This window comes from Macaca thibetana, chromosome 9 (genome assembly GCF_024542745.1).
Source record: "Macaca thibetana thibetana isolate TM-01 chromosome 9, ASM2454274v1, whole genome shotgun sequence".
Lineage (NCBI taxonomy): Eukaryota > Metazoa > Chordata > Mammalia > Primates > Cercopithecidae > Macaca > Macaca thibetana.
Genome location: NC_065586.1, coordinates 117,682,455 through 117,698,887, shown reverse-complemented (window position 1 = coordinate 117,698,887; position 16,433 = coordinate 117,682,455).

Below are 16,433 nucleotides of genomic sequence, written 5' to 3'. Positions count from 1 at the left end.
TGGGAAAAGGGAGCGGGCACCGCAGGCTGGGGGCCAGGCTGAGTAGAGGTGTGGAGGGAAACTGAGCATGAGATAGGAGGGGCAGTCAGGAAGGAGGCTGGGGGTGGGGGGGCCTGCTTTCTCAAGCTCTCATCACACATTCACTTGCTGTCCCAGCCCATACCCACAGGGACCCAGACAGCATCTGAGACTTGACCTGCACATTGCCAGCTGCTACTGTAGATTAAGGACACCAGAGGTCAGGCCTTGCGCTAAGTGCTTCTCCAGCATTACCTGTGTTTTGGGTTCAGTTGTGACCGTCGTCCTCCCCTGCCAAAAAAATATACATGTGATCGTTCTAACTCCCCATATCTATGGATGTAACCTTATTTAGAAATAAGGTCTCTGGGCCGGGCGCGGTGGCTCATGCCTGTAATCCCAGCACTTTGGGAGGCCCAGGTGGGTGGATCACAAGGTCAGGAGTTCGAGATCAGCCTGACCAACATGGTGAAACCCCGTTTGGCCAGGGAACGCCAGGGAGGGCCGCAGCCACCAGGAGCTGCAGGAGGAGAGAAAGGATTATTTGCTAAGGCTTCAGAGGGAGCACAGCCCCACAGACAACTTGATTCGAGGCTTCTAGCCTCCAGAACGGTGGGACAATAAATCCCTGTGGTTTTAAGCCACCAGGTTTGTGTCCTTTTGGGAAATGGACGCGCCTTGTTTTACCCTATAGCATCGTTCCCCCAGCTGCAGGAGGTAGAATAATGCCCCCTCCAAAGACATCCATGCCTTCTACCCCAGAATTGGGTAAAAGGGACTTAGCAGATGGAATTGAAATTATTTTAAAATAGGGAGATGCTCAAGGTGGGCCCAGTCTAATCACATAAGCCCTTAAAAGCAGAGAACATTCTCTGACTAGAGGAAGAAGAGATGGGGTAGAGGGAGGAGAGAGATTGAGAGAGTGAGAGGGATGTGATGTGTCCTTACTGGCTCTGAAAATGGTGAGGGGGAGCTGAGCGAGCCCCCCAGCCCACCGCTGACAGTGAGGAAGGAAACAAGAGCAGAGCTCGCTGCACAAGACCTTAATCCTGGCAACATCATGAATGACTTTGGAGGCGGAGTGTTCCCCACAGCCTCCAGTGAGGAACGATGCTCTGCCGACACCCTGATTTCAGCCTAGTCCGTCCAGACCTCTGACCTACAGAGCTGCGAGATAATAAATTTGTGGTCGGGCGCGGTGGCTCAAGCCTGTAATCCCAGCACTTTGGGAGGCCGAGACTGGCGGATCACGAGGTCAGGAGATCGAGACCATCCTGGCTAACACAGTGAAACCCTGTCTCTACTAAAAAGACAAAAAATTAGCCAGGCGTGGTCGCTGGCGCCTGTAGTCCCAGCTACTCGGGAGGCTGAGGCAGGAGAATGGCATAAACATGGGAGGCGGAGCTTGCAGTGAGCTGAGATCCGGCCACTGCACTCCAGCCTGGGCGACAGAGTGAGACTCTGTCTCAAAAAAAATAAATAAAAATAAAAAAATAAAAATAAAAAAATAAAAAAATAAAAAAAATTTGTGTTGTTCTTTAAAAGTCCTTAAATGTGTGGTAATTTCTTATAGTGATAGGGAACAAATATGCCACCTATAAAACAGATGCAGCAACTGAGACCCGGGCACTGAGGTTTGGCAACCTTGCCCATGTTCTGAGAACTGGGCAGGGGAGAAGCTGCTGTGGGAATCCAGGTTTGAGGGAAACCAACATCCATGTGGCTTACTTGTCTGAAGCCGAAGGAATTTGTGGCAAATGTGGATGATGGGTAAACTGAGTCCAAATAGGAGAGTGACATGACAGGGAGCTGGCAGAGGGAAAAGGAGGGATGCCAGGGAGATCCGTGATCTCTCAGTTGGCACAGGGGTGGTGTCCAAGGCAGACAGCTGATACCGAGGAATTGCTGGTTATGGGAAACCATGGGAAACCCACCAGGCTTGAGGAGGTAGCAGGCTCTGATGGCCACAGTGGCTCAAGCCTGTAATCCTAGCATTTTGAGAGGCCAAGGCGGGTGGATCACTTGAGGTCAGGAGTTCAAGACCAGCCTGGCCAACATGGCAAAACCCCATCTCTACTAAAAATACAAAAATTAGCCGGGTGTGGTGGCAGGCGCTGTAATCCCAGTAACTTGGGAGGTTGAGGCAGGAGAATCGCTGGAACCCTGGAGGCGGAGGCTGCAGTTAGCCAAGATGGCACCACTGCAAACCAACCTGGGTGACAGAGTGAGACTCTATCAAGAAAAAAAGAAAAGAAAGAAAAAGAAAGGAAGGAAGGAAGGGAAAGAGAGAAAAAGAAAGAGAAGAAAGAGGAAGGAAGGAAGAGAAAGAAAGAAGAAAAAGAAAAAAAGAAAGGAAAGAGAGAAAGAAAGAAGAGAAAGAAAGGAAAGAGAGAGAAAGACAAATACAGAAAGAGAAAGAAAGAAGGAAAACAGGCAAACAGGCTCTGAGAATCAGCCAGGTAGAGAAGCAGGGCAGGCGCTGGAAACAGCCAGGAAAGTGAATGGTGTGGGCACCTCTGTAGCAGGAGGTTAGGCGGCTCCATTTTAGATAAGGGGCTCTATTTCACCCACCAGCTCCCACCGGATGGCAGAGCAGGGGAAGAAACACAGTGGCCATCTCAGGCTTTGCTGGCTGTGTCTCCTAGATCCTCACCCAGCCCTGGGCTGGAAGGCCGATGTCACATCATTCCTTGGTGACACGGTTTCTGGGCTCTGGAAAGTGGATGGTGGCTCTGTCTAGCTCCAGGCACCCCTGTTTGGCGGCATAAAGGACACTCCACATGTAGCAAGACTCTGCCCAGGGAAGTGACCACAGCTGCACATGTCATATACACTTGACATCCCAGCAGTGTTATACGTCATTCCCAATAGTGCAGAGTAAACACCAGGGGTTATTACTTCATTCAGGAGGAAACGCAGACTTAGAACAGATGATTATAGTTATCACCAAATATTCAATAGCTCTGTCAATACAGAAATCGATCACTATGAAACAGGCCCAAGCTGCCAAACAGTGGCTCTGGAAACCAACCCCAAGGAAAACATTACAGAATTTCTGGTCAGGCACGCCTCCCAATACTAAAAGGGGTTTTTGGGCATAGACAGAGGCAGGAAGGAGAAGGGTGTTAGTTCTCAATGATTTCCGGGAAGAATGATTGCTTCCCTTGGACTTGCCCAGACTAGTCAACCTGTGGGTGTGGCTTCTACCCAGCACAGCATTGCCATATGCAATACAAAATACCTGGTTACATCTGGATTTCAAATACACAATGACTATCTTCATAGATGTAAGTCCCATGCAATATTTGTTCATGCAACAGTGGGGACTTATTTACACCAAAAAGAAAAGTTATTTGTTGTTCATCTGAAATTCAAATTTAACTGGGTGTCCTGTATTTTTATCGGCTCAATTCGGCAGTGCTCTGAAGTCGTGTCTTATCTGATTTGGAGGAGATGAGGGTAACAATTATCTTAATTCTTGCTTGAAGCACACAGAGGAGTTTTACAAAGAAAACGAATGGATCCTTTCCTTGTATACAGAGGATTTCTTTAAATAGAAATTTAAAGCAAAAGATAACTCATTTGGATAAGGTGAAGAATTTGCTGACCGTCTTGATGAGTCAACACTGGAATGAATTTCTACGTGATGCTAAGAAGAACTTTAGAAGAATGTGAGCAAATCCCCTGCCCAGGACAACCTTAGCTGTTAGAAATCAATACTATTATGGGTGAATTTTGAAGATGATTACCGCTAATATTCACAGCCTACAAATAAGGCCACAGAAGCTCATAAAAGCCGAGTAACTTACCCAAGGTCACACAGCAAAGAGAAGTAGAAAGTAATAAGGTCAGGGGTAAGATAGGGTTAGACAGAGCTACAGAGGGAGGTCTGAATGCCTCTGGTCTGGAAATAATAGCACCAGCTGACAAGTATTGATCATTCGCCATGCACCCAGCACTTCACCTGAAGTATTCCATTCACTCTATGCAGATTGTGTGACGCAGGTATTAGCATGATTTCATTTTACAGAAGAGAATGTGGTAAGGAGGGGCAGATGTAAGGCCCAGAGCAGGCAGCTGGACTCCAGGTCCCATGATCTCAGCCACTATAGGACAGCAGAGAGTGCAGCCTGCTGTCCACAGGCCCATTAGAAAAGGAGTCAACATCTGAAAACTGGGACAATTGTCATCTGGATGGGATGGCCAACTTCTCTGGGAAGATCAGAAGAATCAGCCCCTTTAGCCTCTGTTCCCGTTCATCAGCTGAAGTCACTACCCCATCATCCTCACGGGGATGCTGGCAGCGTAAGTGAAAGCACAGGCTCCAGGGTCAGCCCTCCCTCCCGACTGTGTAACCTTGGATGAGCTCTCAGTGTTTCCATAGCACGATTTATAAAATGGGGGTCACAGCAGTGCTACCTCACAGGGTCCTTGTGATTGAAATGTGATCACCCATTAAAGGCCATAATCCCTGTTGTATGGAACATGGTATGTACCCAATAAATGTCTGCCTCCAAGCACCCACTCTGTGCTAAGAGGGCTGTTGCCACGGTTCCTGCAAATGTGGAGACTTCAAAGCTTCAAGTGATCTGATGAGAGGGCAGGACGGGGTCCCCACCTCTGGCAGGGCGACTGGCAGGAGAGAGACCAGAGGCAGAGGCCACCCAAAACCCAGCAGGTACCTCTCCAGGGCAGCTGTGGTGAGCTGTGGTGGCTTTCAAGAGAGAACAGCTGGACCTGGTGCAGTAGTGCAGGCCTGTAATTCCAGCACTGTAGGAAGCTCAGGCGGATGGATCACGAGGTCAGGAGTTCGAGACCAGCCAGGCCAACATGGTGAAACCCCGTCTCTACTAAAAATACAAAAATTAGCCACGCATGGTGCATATGCCTATAATCCCAGCTACTCTGGAGACTGAGGCAGGAGAATCGCTTGAACTCGGGAGGTAGATGTTAAAAAAAAAAAAAGAAAGAGGACAGCCCACAGCTGGGACTGCCGGTCCTTGGGTGAGAGGGGAGCCCCAGAGAACACCAGGGCCAGAAGGCCCAACAGGGGGCCGGAGGTGCGAGCTGGTTTCCGGGCGAGGGTGCAGAGGTGGTTCTCCACCTTGTTGATCCACAGGCTGGAAATGTGGGGCCGCCTCCTGGGGGCGAAGCCACGCAGCAGATGGAGAAGTAGCCCGAGGTAGCCGCACGCCAGGCCCAGGCGCAGGCCGCTACAGCACCACGTCCCTGCAAGGTCCCGCGCCCAGCCGTCGGGGGAACAGACATTTCGTCCAGCTGTGCTTGGGCAAGCACCTGGGCTCCTGCTGCCGATTCGCCTCGACCTGGGTCGCTCATCATCTGCACAGCCGGAACGACTTCAGCGCTGGGTCCGGCGCTGGCGGGGCCGCCCCTCCTCCCGGCCCGGCCGCCCCCTACCTTGATGCCAGTCCCGTCACCCACGCCCCGGGCGGTGCTTGCCCGCCCTTTACGCACTCGGTGCTCGCGGCCACACGGGGGCGCTGGCGCCCGCCGCGCTCCTCCCTGCGCAGAACCCGGAGAACAAAGGGCACCCCGAGATCTCGGCCTCCCTCACCTGGAGCCACCTGCTTCCCTGGCGCTGTCCCCAGCGCCAGGCCAGCATCCGGCCTCCGCGAAGGAGTTAATTTTTGTTCAGCCCTGCTCTTAGAAATCTGTTAAAGAAATCGCTCCCCCCTTGATGGCCTTTCTCCCCAGCTTGAGGACAAAATACGAGAGCTCTGGGACTCTAAAAGGGTTACTAGGTTTGTGGTTTTACGATGTGTGGGGCTCTGTATTCTCCACTCCCCTCCCCCGCCCCGAGTTTACCAGGATCCTGGCAGCATCATTTTTCTCCCCTTTGGTTTATGAAAGTGAACTTTTTTTTTTTTTGAGACAGAGTCTTGCTCTGTAGGCCAGGCTGGAGTGCAGTGGCGCGATCTCGGCACACTGCAACCTCCATGTCCTGGGTTCAAGCAATTCCCCTGCCTCAGCCTCCCGAGTAGCTGGGATTACAGTCGTGTGCCACCACGCCTGGCTAATTCTTGTATTTTTAGTAGAGCTGGGGTGTCGCCATGTTGGCCAAGCTGGTCTCGAACTCCTGACCTCAGGTAATCCGCCCGCCTTGGCTTCTCAAAGTGCTGGGATTACAGGCGTGAGCCACTGCGCCTGGCGAAAATGAACTGCTTTTCACATTTGGAAGAAGTAGACACACACCCTCGGGAAAGAGTGTAGCAAACCAAAGGCAGAAATCAAGAGCAAAGAGAGAGAAAACGCACCGTGGAAATGAGGTCATTGCAGGGAAAGGTAATTTCCTCACACAGCTCAATCAGCCTTGTCCTAAACGGGCTTTTATTCCCCACCTTCCAAAGAGACAACGCTGACTGTGTGCACAAACCTATGTACATGTGCCTCTTTGCACTTATGCAGATGCTTTAGGAAATCCTGGAGGAGGCTGAGTTGCAGTCATCAATCAACAAGCATCTATTAAGAGCCTGTAAAGTATAAACACAACCCCATAAACTGCTCCCACTAGCCAGGTAGTGCCAGATCCTGGGAATCTAGAGACAGGAGATGCAACCCGGGCCTTTCTGAGTGTTAGCATTTAGTGGTCCCCAAATAACCGCTTTCCAGCAAAATTGTCCAAGGTAAGTTTCTGCTGGGCTTTCCCTATGGACATGGCTATCTTGGTTCAGTGAAGCCTTTCTTTCCTCTGGGCTTGAGGCTCAAAGCACACAGCTGTGAATTTCTGAGGATTTGAGGGAGCAGGAATCCTCAAAGGGAGGAATTTAGGGCTCACAGAAACTCCCTCTGAGACCAGGGGCTGCTTCCAGGGGGCCCCAGGATCAGAAGGTGATGGTGCAGACTAAAATCTTTTATTTTTATTTATATGTATTTATTTATTTTGTGAGACGGAGTCTTGCTCTGTGTCCCAGGCTGGAGGCCAGTGACGCTGTCTCGGCTCACTACAGCCCCTACCTCCTCAGTTCAAGCGATTCTCCTGCCTCAGCCTCCCGAGTAGCTGGGATTACAGGCACATGCAACCATGCCCAGATAAGTTTTGTATTTTTTAGTAGAGACGGGGTTTCACCGTGTTGGCCAGGCTGGTCTCAGACTCCTGACCTCAAGTGATCCGCCCTCCTTGGCCTCCCAAAGTGCTGAGATTACAGGTGTGTGCCACCATGCCTGGCTAGAATCGTTTTCATTGTCAACAGTAAGACCTGTCCTGTGTATCTCCTGCACTGTTCTCCATCTAAGGAGTAGAATTCTTGTCCCCACCTCCACCCTGGTAAGGCAAGATGCCCATTTAGGGCATGGGGAGCAGTCCAGGGATGGGGAGCACGGGGACCTGGAGAAGCAGGGCAGGAGCAGTTCCCGGGGACTCCTCTGACTAAGGAGGTCTTCTTGGAGGAGGAAGCAGAAAGCAGGGTGTGCTCTCCAGCACAGCCCAATACATCGTCTGCCATGGTGAAAATACCCTATAATACTGCACTCTCCAATGTAATGGCCTGGCCCCATGTGACTGGTGAGCACTTGGATTGTGGCTAGTGCTACTGAGGAGCTGAAGCTGAAGTCTTATTTAATTTTAATTGATTTAACTTTAAATAATCACGTTGGCTGGTGGTTAACATGATCAGACAGCACAGCTCCAGGCAGTGATAAGGGTGTGGGTGGGGTGGGAGCAGAAGGGATATTGCTGCTAATCTCATCCTCATTTACCCCACCCTGGCTAAAATCACTTGTGTAGTTTCTGTCCAGTGAGCTGGGAAACCTTGTTGTGGTGGAGGTGGTCGTGATGTGTGGAGGGTGGGGGTGATTGAAAGGCACGGTCACAGTCAAGAAATGACATGCCATAAATTGCCCTTAAACAGCAATGGGCCAGGGATTAGAGGACTTTTCCGGTAGATACTTGTTACCACTAGACAGGGGTCAACAGCAGGGTTCCTAGACTATGGTTTCAGAATACTTTGAAGAGGATGTTCACTTCCTAGAACACCAGGGCGGCCTTCAGTGATGGGTGGACAAGTTTTCAGCTCCAGGTGGAGGCGGGGAATGTTCAGAGATAGGCCAGAAATCATAGATAAATTTATTTTCAAGATAGAAGGCGGACACTTCAGTTATGCAAAAGAAGACGAGGCCAAGGTTAGGGGGCGGGATGGGGCTTGTTCAGTAACTCTCCTAGACTTGCATAGTTAGCCCTTGACCACGTTGGGATAAAAACCCAGGTCTTGGGGGCCCTGACTCAGTGCTGTTTCTATGGCACCACATTACTTATCAAAAATACCTTGAGACCTTGGACATTGTAGATGTTTCATACAGCTGGCTTGGCCAACCAGCTAATTGACCTATCAGTTTTTCATAGATTCAGATTGGCAGAAGCCAAAGGTAGGAATGTGTTTGTGGTCACAGGGGTGACACAAGGAACAGTACTGGGGTCAGAATCCAGAATGCCCTCCACTGGAGTTCCCCCAGGTTTTAATTGTGAAGTTGTTCAAACATTCAGAAGGTTAGGTGAATAGTGCAATAAGCAATGTATACTGTCAACTGTATAGTGTCAAGAGTTAACATTTTGCATGTTTGCTTTATCTGTCTGTGTATATGCTTTTTTTTCCTGAGCCACTTGAAAGTCAGTTGTAAGCATCAAGACATTTAATCTTTTAAACTTTGGCATGGATCTTACAAGAATACAGAAAATTTCCTACAAAGCCAAGCTGTCATAATCTTATATAAGTGAATTAACAACAATCTCTAATATTCAGTCTCTAATGTTAATATGATCTCCTATCTGGACCATATTAAAATTTTCCCAATTATCCTCCACCCACTTTTATAGTGATTTATGCTTTTGTTTAATTTTTTTAAAAAACACAGAAAGCATTCAAGGTTCCCAAATTGCCCTTCTGTTGCATTTTGAGCAACAAACCCGATTACCCATTTGTAAATTGCAAATGTGTCGCAGAATTTTAAGCCTTAATTTCTGAAATGCAAGTCTTAGTAATTCTTAAATTTTTTTTTTTTTTTTTTTTTTTTTTTTGACGGAGTCTCGCTCTGTAGCCCAGGCTGGAGTGCAGTGGCCGGATCTCAGCTCACTGCAAGCTCCGCCTCCCGGGTTCACGCCATTCTCCGGCCTCAGCCTCCCGAGTAGCTGGGACTACAGGCGCTGCCACCTCGCCCGGCTATTTTTTGTGTTTCTTAGTAGAGACGGGGTTTCACTGTGTTAGCCAGGATGGTCTCGATCTCCTGACCTCGTGATCCACCCGTCTCGGCCTCCCAAAGTGCTGGGATTACAGGCTTGAGCCACCGTGCCCGGCTCTTAAAAATTTTTGATTTCCATTTGTTATTGACAATAATCATTCTGTGAACCACAAATTGCTCCTTTATTCCTCTCCTATTTTGAAGACTATACAGATTCAGCAGGTGAAACTATAGGTGTGTGAAAGAGGTGTCTAACAAGCGTATGCACCTAAACTTGAAGGCTCTTTGAAATATTAACAACAATAATAACCCTTACAGAAATCCTTCTTGGAGTACTTGAAGGAGGAGAAGTGAGCTGAACTCATGGTGAGTGGGTAATTGTTTTCTGGAAATAGTAACAGTTTCAGAGGCAATGAATGCTACTTGAAATATCTCAGTTTTAGCCGGGCGCGGTGCCTCACGTCTGTAATCCCAGCACTTTGGGAGGCCACGGCCGTTGGATCACCTGAGGCCAGGAGTTCGAGACCAGTCTGGCCAACGTGGAAAAAACCCGTCTCTACTAAAAATACAAAACTTAGCCAGGTGTGGTGGCGGGAACCTGTAGTCGTAGCTACTTTGGAGGCTGAGGCAGGAGAATCGCTTGAACCCGGAAGGTGGAGGTTGCAGTGAGCTGAGATTGCGCCACTGCACTCCAGCCTGGGCAACACCTGGGCAACAGAACGAGACTCTGTCTCAAAAAAAAAATAGGAAAGAAAGAAAGAAACATCTCAGTTCTACAAGGTGTGGAATCACCTAGAAAGAGCCTAATTGCCTGGCATTGGATGGGTGAGACTCACCTGCCATGGTGGACTTGCACTAGTGGCCATTGTAACCCTAGCTGGGTCAGGAACACAGACTTCTCTGGGTTTTGCTGCCATTAACCAGCGGGGTGGCTTTGAGCCCATCACGTCCCGTCTGTGTGCCCTGCTTTCTTCCCCTGTAAAATCCAGGGGTCACAGTTGATGCACTGTCGTAGGTTTGACATGCACTTCCTCACCTTTGGGCCTGGTCTCCTTCGGAAGAACAACCTGTGCCATTCAAGCCACTCAGAAATTCAGGAAATGGATAGAGCAGGGCGGCCTTTATTCAGATGTCCCTTGTGGTTTTCAAGAAGCTCTTTCCTTGGGGACAGAGGCATCCTTGCTCTCTTTAGCTATTTAATAGGGTCAAAGAGGATTCAATGAATTGGGATGTGACAAGCACTTAGGCATTTTTATTTGGATGGTCCTCATGGTATTGGGAAACTCTTCGGCACATGTGAAGGTTATGTGTTTTCTATGATTATTCTTAGCCATATACAGTAGTTCACCCTTACATGTAGTTCTCCTAGTAGGAAAAGTGTCTCCTGCCTGGCGCTGTCCTTGCCTCCCCCTGGACCGCTGCTGGGGAGCAGTGGACACTGATGGGCATTGTGACGCCTCCTGTTTGGATGTTTTTTTCCTATGCTTACACACTATGAGCAAGTTTAATTTATAAATTAGGCACAGTAAAGTATTAACAATAGGCCAGGCGCGGTGGCTCACACCTGTAACCCCAGCACTTTGGGAGACTGAGGCGGGTGGATCACTTGAGGTCAGGAGTTTGAGACCAGCCTGGCCATCATGGCGAAACCCTGTCTCTACTAAAAATACAAAAATTAGCCAGGCGTGGTGGCGGGCACCTGTAATCCCAGGTACTTGGGGGGCTGAGACAGGAGAATCTCTTGAACCCAGGAGGCGGAGGTTGCAATGAGCTGAGATGGCGCCACTGCACTTCAGCCTGGGTGACAGGGCGAGACTCTGTCTCAAAAAAAAAAAGTATTAATAATAATAAACTAATAAAAAATAGGACAATTATAATAAAAGTTACATGAATGTGGTCTCTCAATTAAAATACCTTATTGTACTATGCTCACCTATTTTCAGACTGCGGCTGAGGCTGACCTCAGGTAACTGAGAGTAACTGAAACCACGGCAAAGGAAACTGCGTATCAGGGTGGACTACTGTGTATGGCTAGTAATCCTCAAGAGCCTTGCTCACGTGTCAAAGTTTCTCAAAACCATCAGGATCATCTGAATAAAAAGTCTAAGAGAGGCCAGGTCTGGTGGCTCACGCCTGTAATCTCAGTGCTTTGGGAGGCTAAGGAGGGAGGATCACTTGAGGCCAGGAGTTTGAGACCATCCTGGGCAACATAATGAGACCCCTGTCTCTACAAAAAATATAAAAATTAGCTGGGCATGGTGGTGCATGCCTGTAGCCCCAGCTACTCAGGAGACTGAAGTGGGAGGATTGCGTGAGCCCAGGAGGTTGAGGCTGCAGTGAGCTGTGATTGCACCACTGCCCTCCAGTCTGGGTGACAGAGAAAGATCCTATCTCAAAAAACCAAACCAAACCAAAACAAAAACAATTAAGTACCAGGCGTGGTAGCTCACGCCTATAATCCCAGCACTATGGGAGGTGGGTGGATCACTTGGTGAAACGCCATCTCTACTAAAAATATAAAAAAATTAGACGGGCGTGGTGGCAGGCGCTTGTAGTCCCAGCTATTCGGGAGGCTGAGGCAGGAGAATCACTTGAACCCAGGAGGACTACCGAGGTTGTAGTGAGCCAAGATTGTGCCACTGCACTCTGGATGACAGAGCAAGACTCCATCTCAAAAAAACAAACAACAAAACCAAAAAACCGAACAAACAAAAAAACAAAAACAAAATTAAACGAAGTGCTTGTCATGTATACACATGTAACAAATCTGCACGTTGTGCACACGTACCCTAGAACTTAAAGTATAATTAAAAACAAAAAACAAAAAGCAAAAAACTAAGTGCTTGTCACGTCCTAACTCATTTAATCCTCTTAGTGATCCTATTAAAGATCTAGGAGATAAGAACCATTATTTTCCCCATTTTATAGCTGAGAAAATGGAAAACTCACAGAACTCAAGCAACTGATCTGAGGTTACACAGTGTTTTTTTTTTCTTTTCTTTTTTTTTTTTTTGAGACGGAGTTTCTCTCTTGTTACCCAGGCTGGAGTACAATGGGTGATCTCGGCTCACAGCAACCTCTGCCTCCCGGGTTTGAACGATTCTCCCGCCTCAGCCTCTTGAGTAGCTGGGATTACAGGCATGCGCCACCGTGCCCAGCTAATTTTATATTTTTAGTAGAGAAGGGGTTTCTCCATGTTGGTCTGGCTGGTCTTGAACTCCTGACCTCAGGTGATCCACTTGCCTTGGCCTCCCAAAGTGCTGGGATTACAGGCGTGAGCCTCCATGCCCGGCCTTTTGTTTTGTTTTGTTTTTTGAGAGGGAGTCTTGCTCTGTCACCCAGGCTGGAGTGCAGGAGGGCGATCTCAGCTCACTGCAACCTCTGCCTCCCAGGTTCAAGGGATTCTCATGCCTTAGCTTCCAGAGTATGTGGGATTACAGGCATGCACCACCACAAGCGGCCAATTTTTGTGTTTTTTGTAGAGACGGCATTTCACCATGTTGGTCAGCCTGGTCTCGGCTTCCTGGCTTCCAGTGATCCGCTTGCCTCGGCCTCCCAAAGTGCTGGGATTACAGGTGTGAGCCATCGCGCCCGGCCACAGGTCACACAGCTATTGAGTGCAGAAATCTGCATCCAGCCTGTCACCTTAAGAAAGCCATTCCCCTTTGCCTCAAAGACAGGCTATACTTCCAGAAGGACTTTGTCTCCGGGGAAGCCTCGGCTTTGGAATTCAGGCCCAGTTCTAAGTTTAAAATAATCGATGCTGTTCAGTAGTGGGATCAATGATTTTGCTTCACTTAAATGCCACAAGCTCCCTGAAGATAGGCTGGAGCTGTCAGGGGATCCAGCCTCTACCCTTACCCAGAAGTAAATACTCTTATCATAGTCCTCTGACTATTCTATATCCTTCCATTTGAGTGCTTCTTTCATGCTGCAGGCATTATTGAGACGTAGCTTACAGAATGAAATTCCTGGTGTTGCAGGGAGCTCAGATCCACCCGGGAAGGTTCACGAGCACTTCATGTCAGCAGCCTTTATTTTCATCTAACGTTTCCTTAGAGTGAAGGAACAGCCACCCATTACAAAACAAATTATTAAAAGAAGAATTCCAAATCTTCAAAGGAGAGAGGCCCGTGGCAGTGAGTGTTCCCACCCCCTTCTCCTTTCTCTTCCCATCACCAACAGGCTAGCAGCACAATTTGTTTCTTGAAACTTTTGGGGGCATCGGAGTTCTGGTGTCCTCATTTTTCTTCCTTCCCATTGATGTATCATTACTAGAGTGAAAAAAGAAGGGCGTCTCGAGGGCTTTTGAAAAAAAAAAGGGTGACTACTCAAGACATTTTGTAAAGGGGGGAAAATTGCGAAGAAAAGAGACCTCAGTAGGGGGTGGAGGGACTGTGAATGTGTCCTTGTCTGGCGGGTCTTTCAGCTGAAACCTGGTGCTGGCGTTCGCAGTTCAGTTCAAACTGTCACCTTTAGTTCTTACTGGCTTTTCTGCCCTTGCCCCAGAACCTCAACAGATTGGGGCTTATTTACCTATTCACACTCCGCCGTGGAAGCTCATTAATAGGCTTTATTAGCAACACCATTCATGGGAGGCCATTGACGAAAGGGGTTCCAGCCACTTGAAGAGGGAAGAGAAAAGAAAAAAAACTGTAAAGAGATTATTTTCTCATTCAGAAGCCTCACTGGTGTGAAGGTTTTCCCGGACGGTCTGAGGTCACTTGAAGACTAAATATGGGGACAGAATTATTTTTTGAAAATAATTCTAAACATGCTTTTTTTTTTTTCCCCTCAAAACCGAAGAGTTTGCTATTGTGGACTTGTGGGTTTCAGTCCCTTAGAAATGAGCACTCTTTAGGGAATAAGGAGCTTTTGACAGATTGGTGTCTTTTCATCTCTATAAAAAATACATTCTGCAAACTGTGCCTGGACATTAAAGTAGGTGTTCTTATTTGTCATTTTCAGTGGAAAGCTTCCTTTCCACTCAACATGCATAAAGCTATTGATGAATGGAGGATAGGGACAGAGGCTTCCTGCACCATTAATTTATGTGAGAATGTGTTAACAGCATTTTCAATGGCTGATGGATGCGGTGCAGGATGGAATCTGTCCTGAGACACTCGAGTGTCCCATTGGCGGGGAATATAAAGATGTAAGTGGCAGCCTGCGAGCAGGCAGACGCGTTCAGCTGCATCCCTTTTCTGAGAACTTGAAACATACTGCTATCAGAGGAACCCAGGTGGGAGTGAATGGCTAAGCATCACCTGGGCTGAGGTGTCTGTTAATGTACAGGCTCTGGGCTAATCCAGGTTAGAGGACTTGACCAAAAACATACCCTCCTACCAAGCATATAGAGGGATAATTTTACTTAAGAACCAGTTTTTATTTTGTTGCTATCAAACTTCCAAAATATAATGTTATAGCCTTTTGCCTGAGACAGTTAAATGGATTTCTTACTTGTATGGCTTTTAAGTAACTTGTATAAACGTTTTCTGTGCTATATTGTGAATAAAAATGATTTTCTAATCATGTGGTACCTTGAAAAATATTTTTTTTTTTTTTTTGAGACGGAGTCTCGCTCTGTCACCCAGGCTGGGGCGCAGTGGCCGGATCTCAGCTCACTGCAAGCTCTGCCTCCCGGGTTTACGCCATTCTCCTGCCTCAGCCTCCCGAGTAGCTGGAACTACAGGCGCCTGCCACCTCGGCCGGCTATTTTTTTGTATTTTTTAGTAGAGACGGGGTTTCACCGTGTTAGCCAGGACGGTCTCGATCTCCTGACCTCATGATCCGCCCGTCTCGGCCTCCCTAAGTGCTGGGATTACAGGCTTGAGCCACCGTGCCCGGCCGAAAAATATTTTTGTAAATGTTATGAAGTGTGCAATGTTAGTGACACAGGTGCAAATACGTTTCTAAATGCAGGAAAAGTCTGTTTTCCAAGTCAGGTTTGTTCTCAATGCTTCATCTATCTTTAGGCCTCAAAAGGATTCTAAAGCATTTCTGGGTTTAGTGACCTTTTCTAAAGAAAAATAATTAAGGTTTTAATCTATATGTCTTGAACTTAAGCACAACTGCTCAGGAGCTGGATGAATAAGGAGGGAGAAAAAGCATATTTAAAATAAATTATTCTGAAGACATGGCTTAGTGAAAAGGTGAATGGAAATAGGAACTTTAACCAGTTACAGCTTGGCGTGCAGTTGAAGAATCAGATTTTGCATTTATGATTTTGAATCTAAGATTCAGAGGGAGGAATTACTTTGTTCAAGGTCCAGCTATTTATGGTAGAGTCTTTAGACTCCTTTGAATTTCGTTTTATTAATCCAAACATATATACTAAACACTTTTTTTTTTGGATGCAATTTTTGACTTTTTCTGAGAGAGCCACATTCAAGGTCAGGCTCTCCTAGTAGCCAGCTGTGTGATCCTAGGCAAATTACTTAACCTCTCTGATCCTTAGTTTCCTTATCAGAAACTGGGAATAGTACTCTGCAGGGTGGTTGGGGAGACGAAATAGAATCACCTATGTAGTGTGACCCTCACATACTAGGTCCTCCATTAATATTGTTTTTTCCTCTCATTTCTATCGTTTAGAAGGACAGAAAAATGCAATGTCCTGCGAACATTTCCAAGTTGCTTTCTCTCCTCCAAAAGCTTCAGTTGCCTGACAACCCTCCCCGCAGTACCAAGAAGGCGCATTTTAAAGTCTCTTTACGGGGAGGTCAGGGTTAGAGCCTTTGGTCACTTGTTTTCTAACTTGACATAAAACAACGTAACGCAGCCGCTCAGCGAGCCGCTGGCCAGCCTCGCTCGCCCGGGGAGGAGGGAGGAGGTGGCGCGGGGCGCGGGACCAGGCCTTATTCGGAGGCTGTCGCTGCATCCCTACGGCCGGATCGCGGCCGGGCCCTCGCCTCCCCGGCCGGTGTCTCCGGCAGCTCGGAGGCGTCGGGAGCCGCGCGGGGCTCGGGGCGGCCCGGGCGCGCGGCGCTGATTGGCAGAGAGGGCGCCGCCGTCCAGGAAACGGCTCGGGTTTCAGCGGGGGCGTGACCCGCCGAGAGGAGGCGGAGGCGGCGGCGGCGGCGCGGGCGGCGGCGGCAGGAGAGCGCGGTGGAGAGCCGAGCGGGCGGGCGGCGGGTGCGGAGCGGGCGAGCGAGCGCGCGCGGCCGCCACAAAGCTCGGGCGCCGCGGGGCTGCATGCGGCGTACCTGGCCCGGCGCGGCGACTGC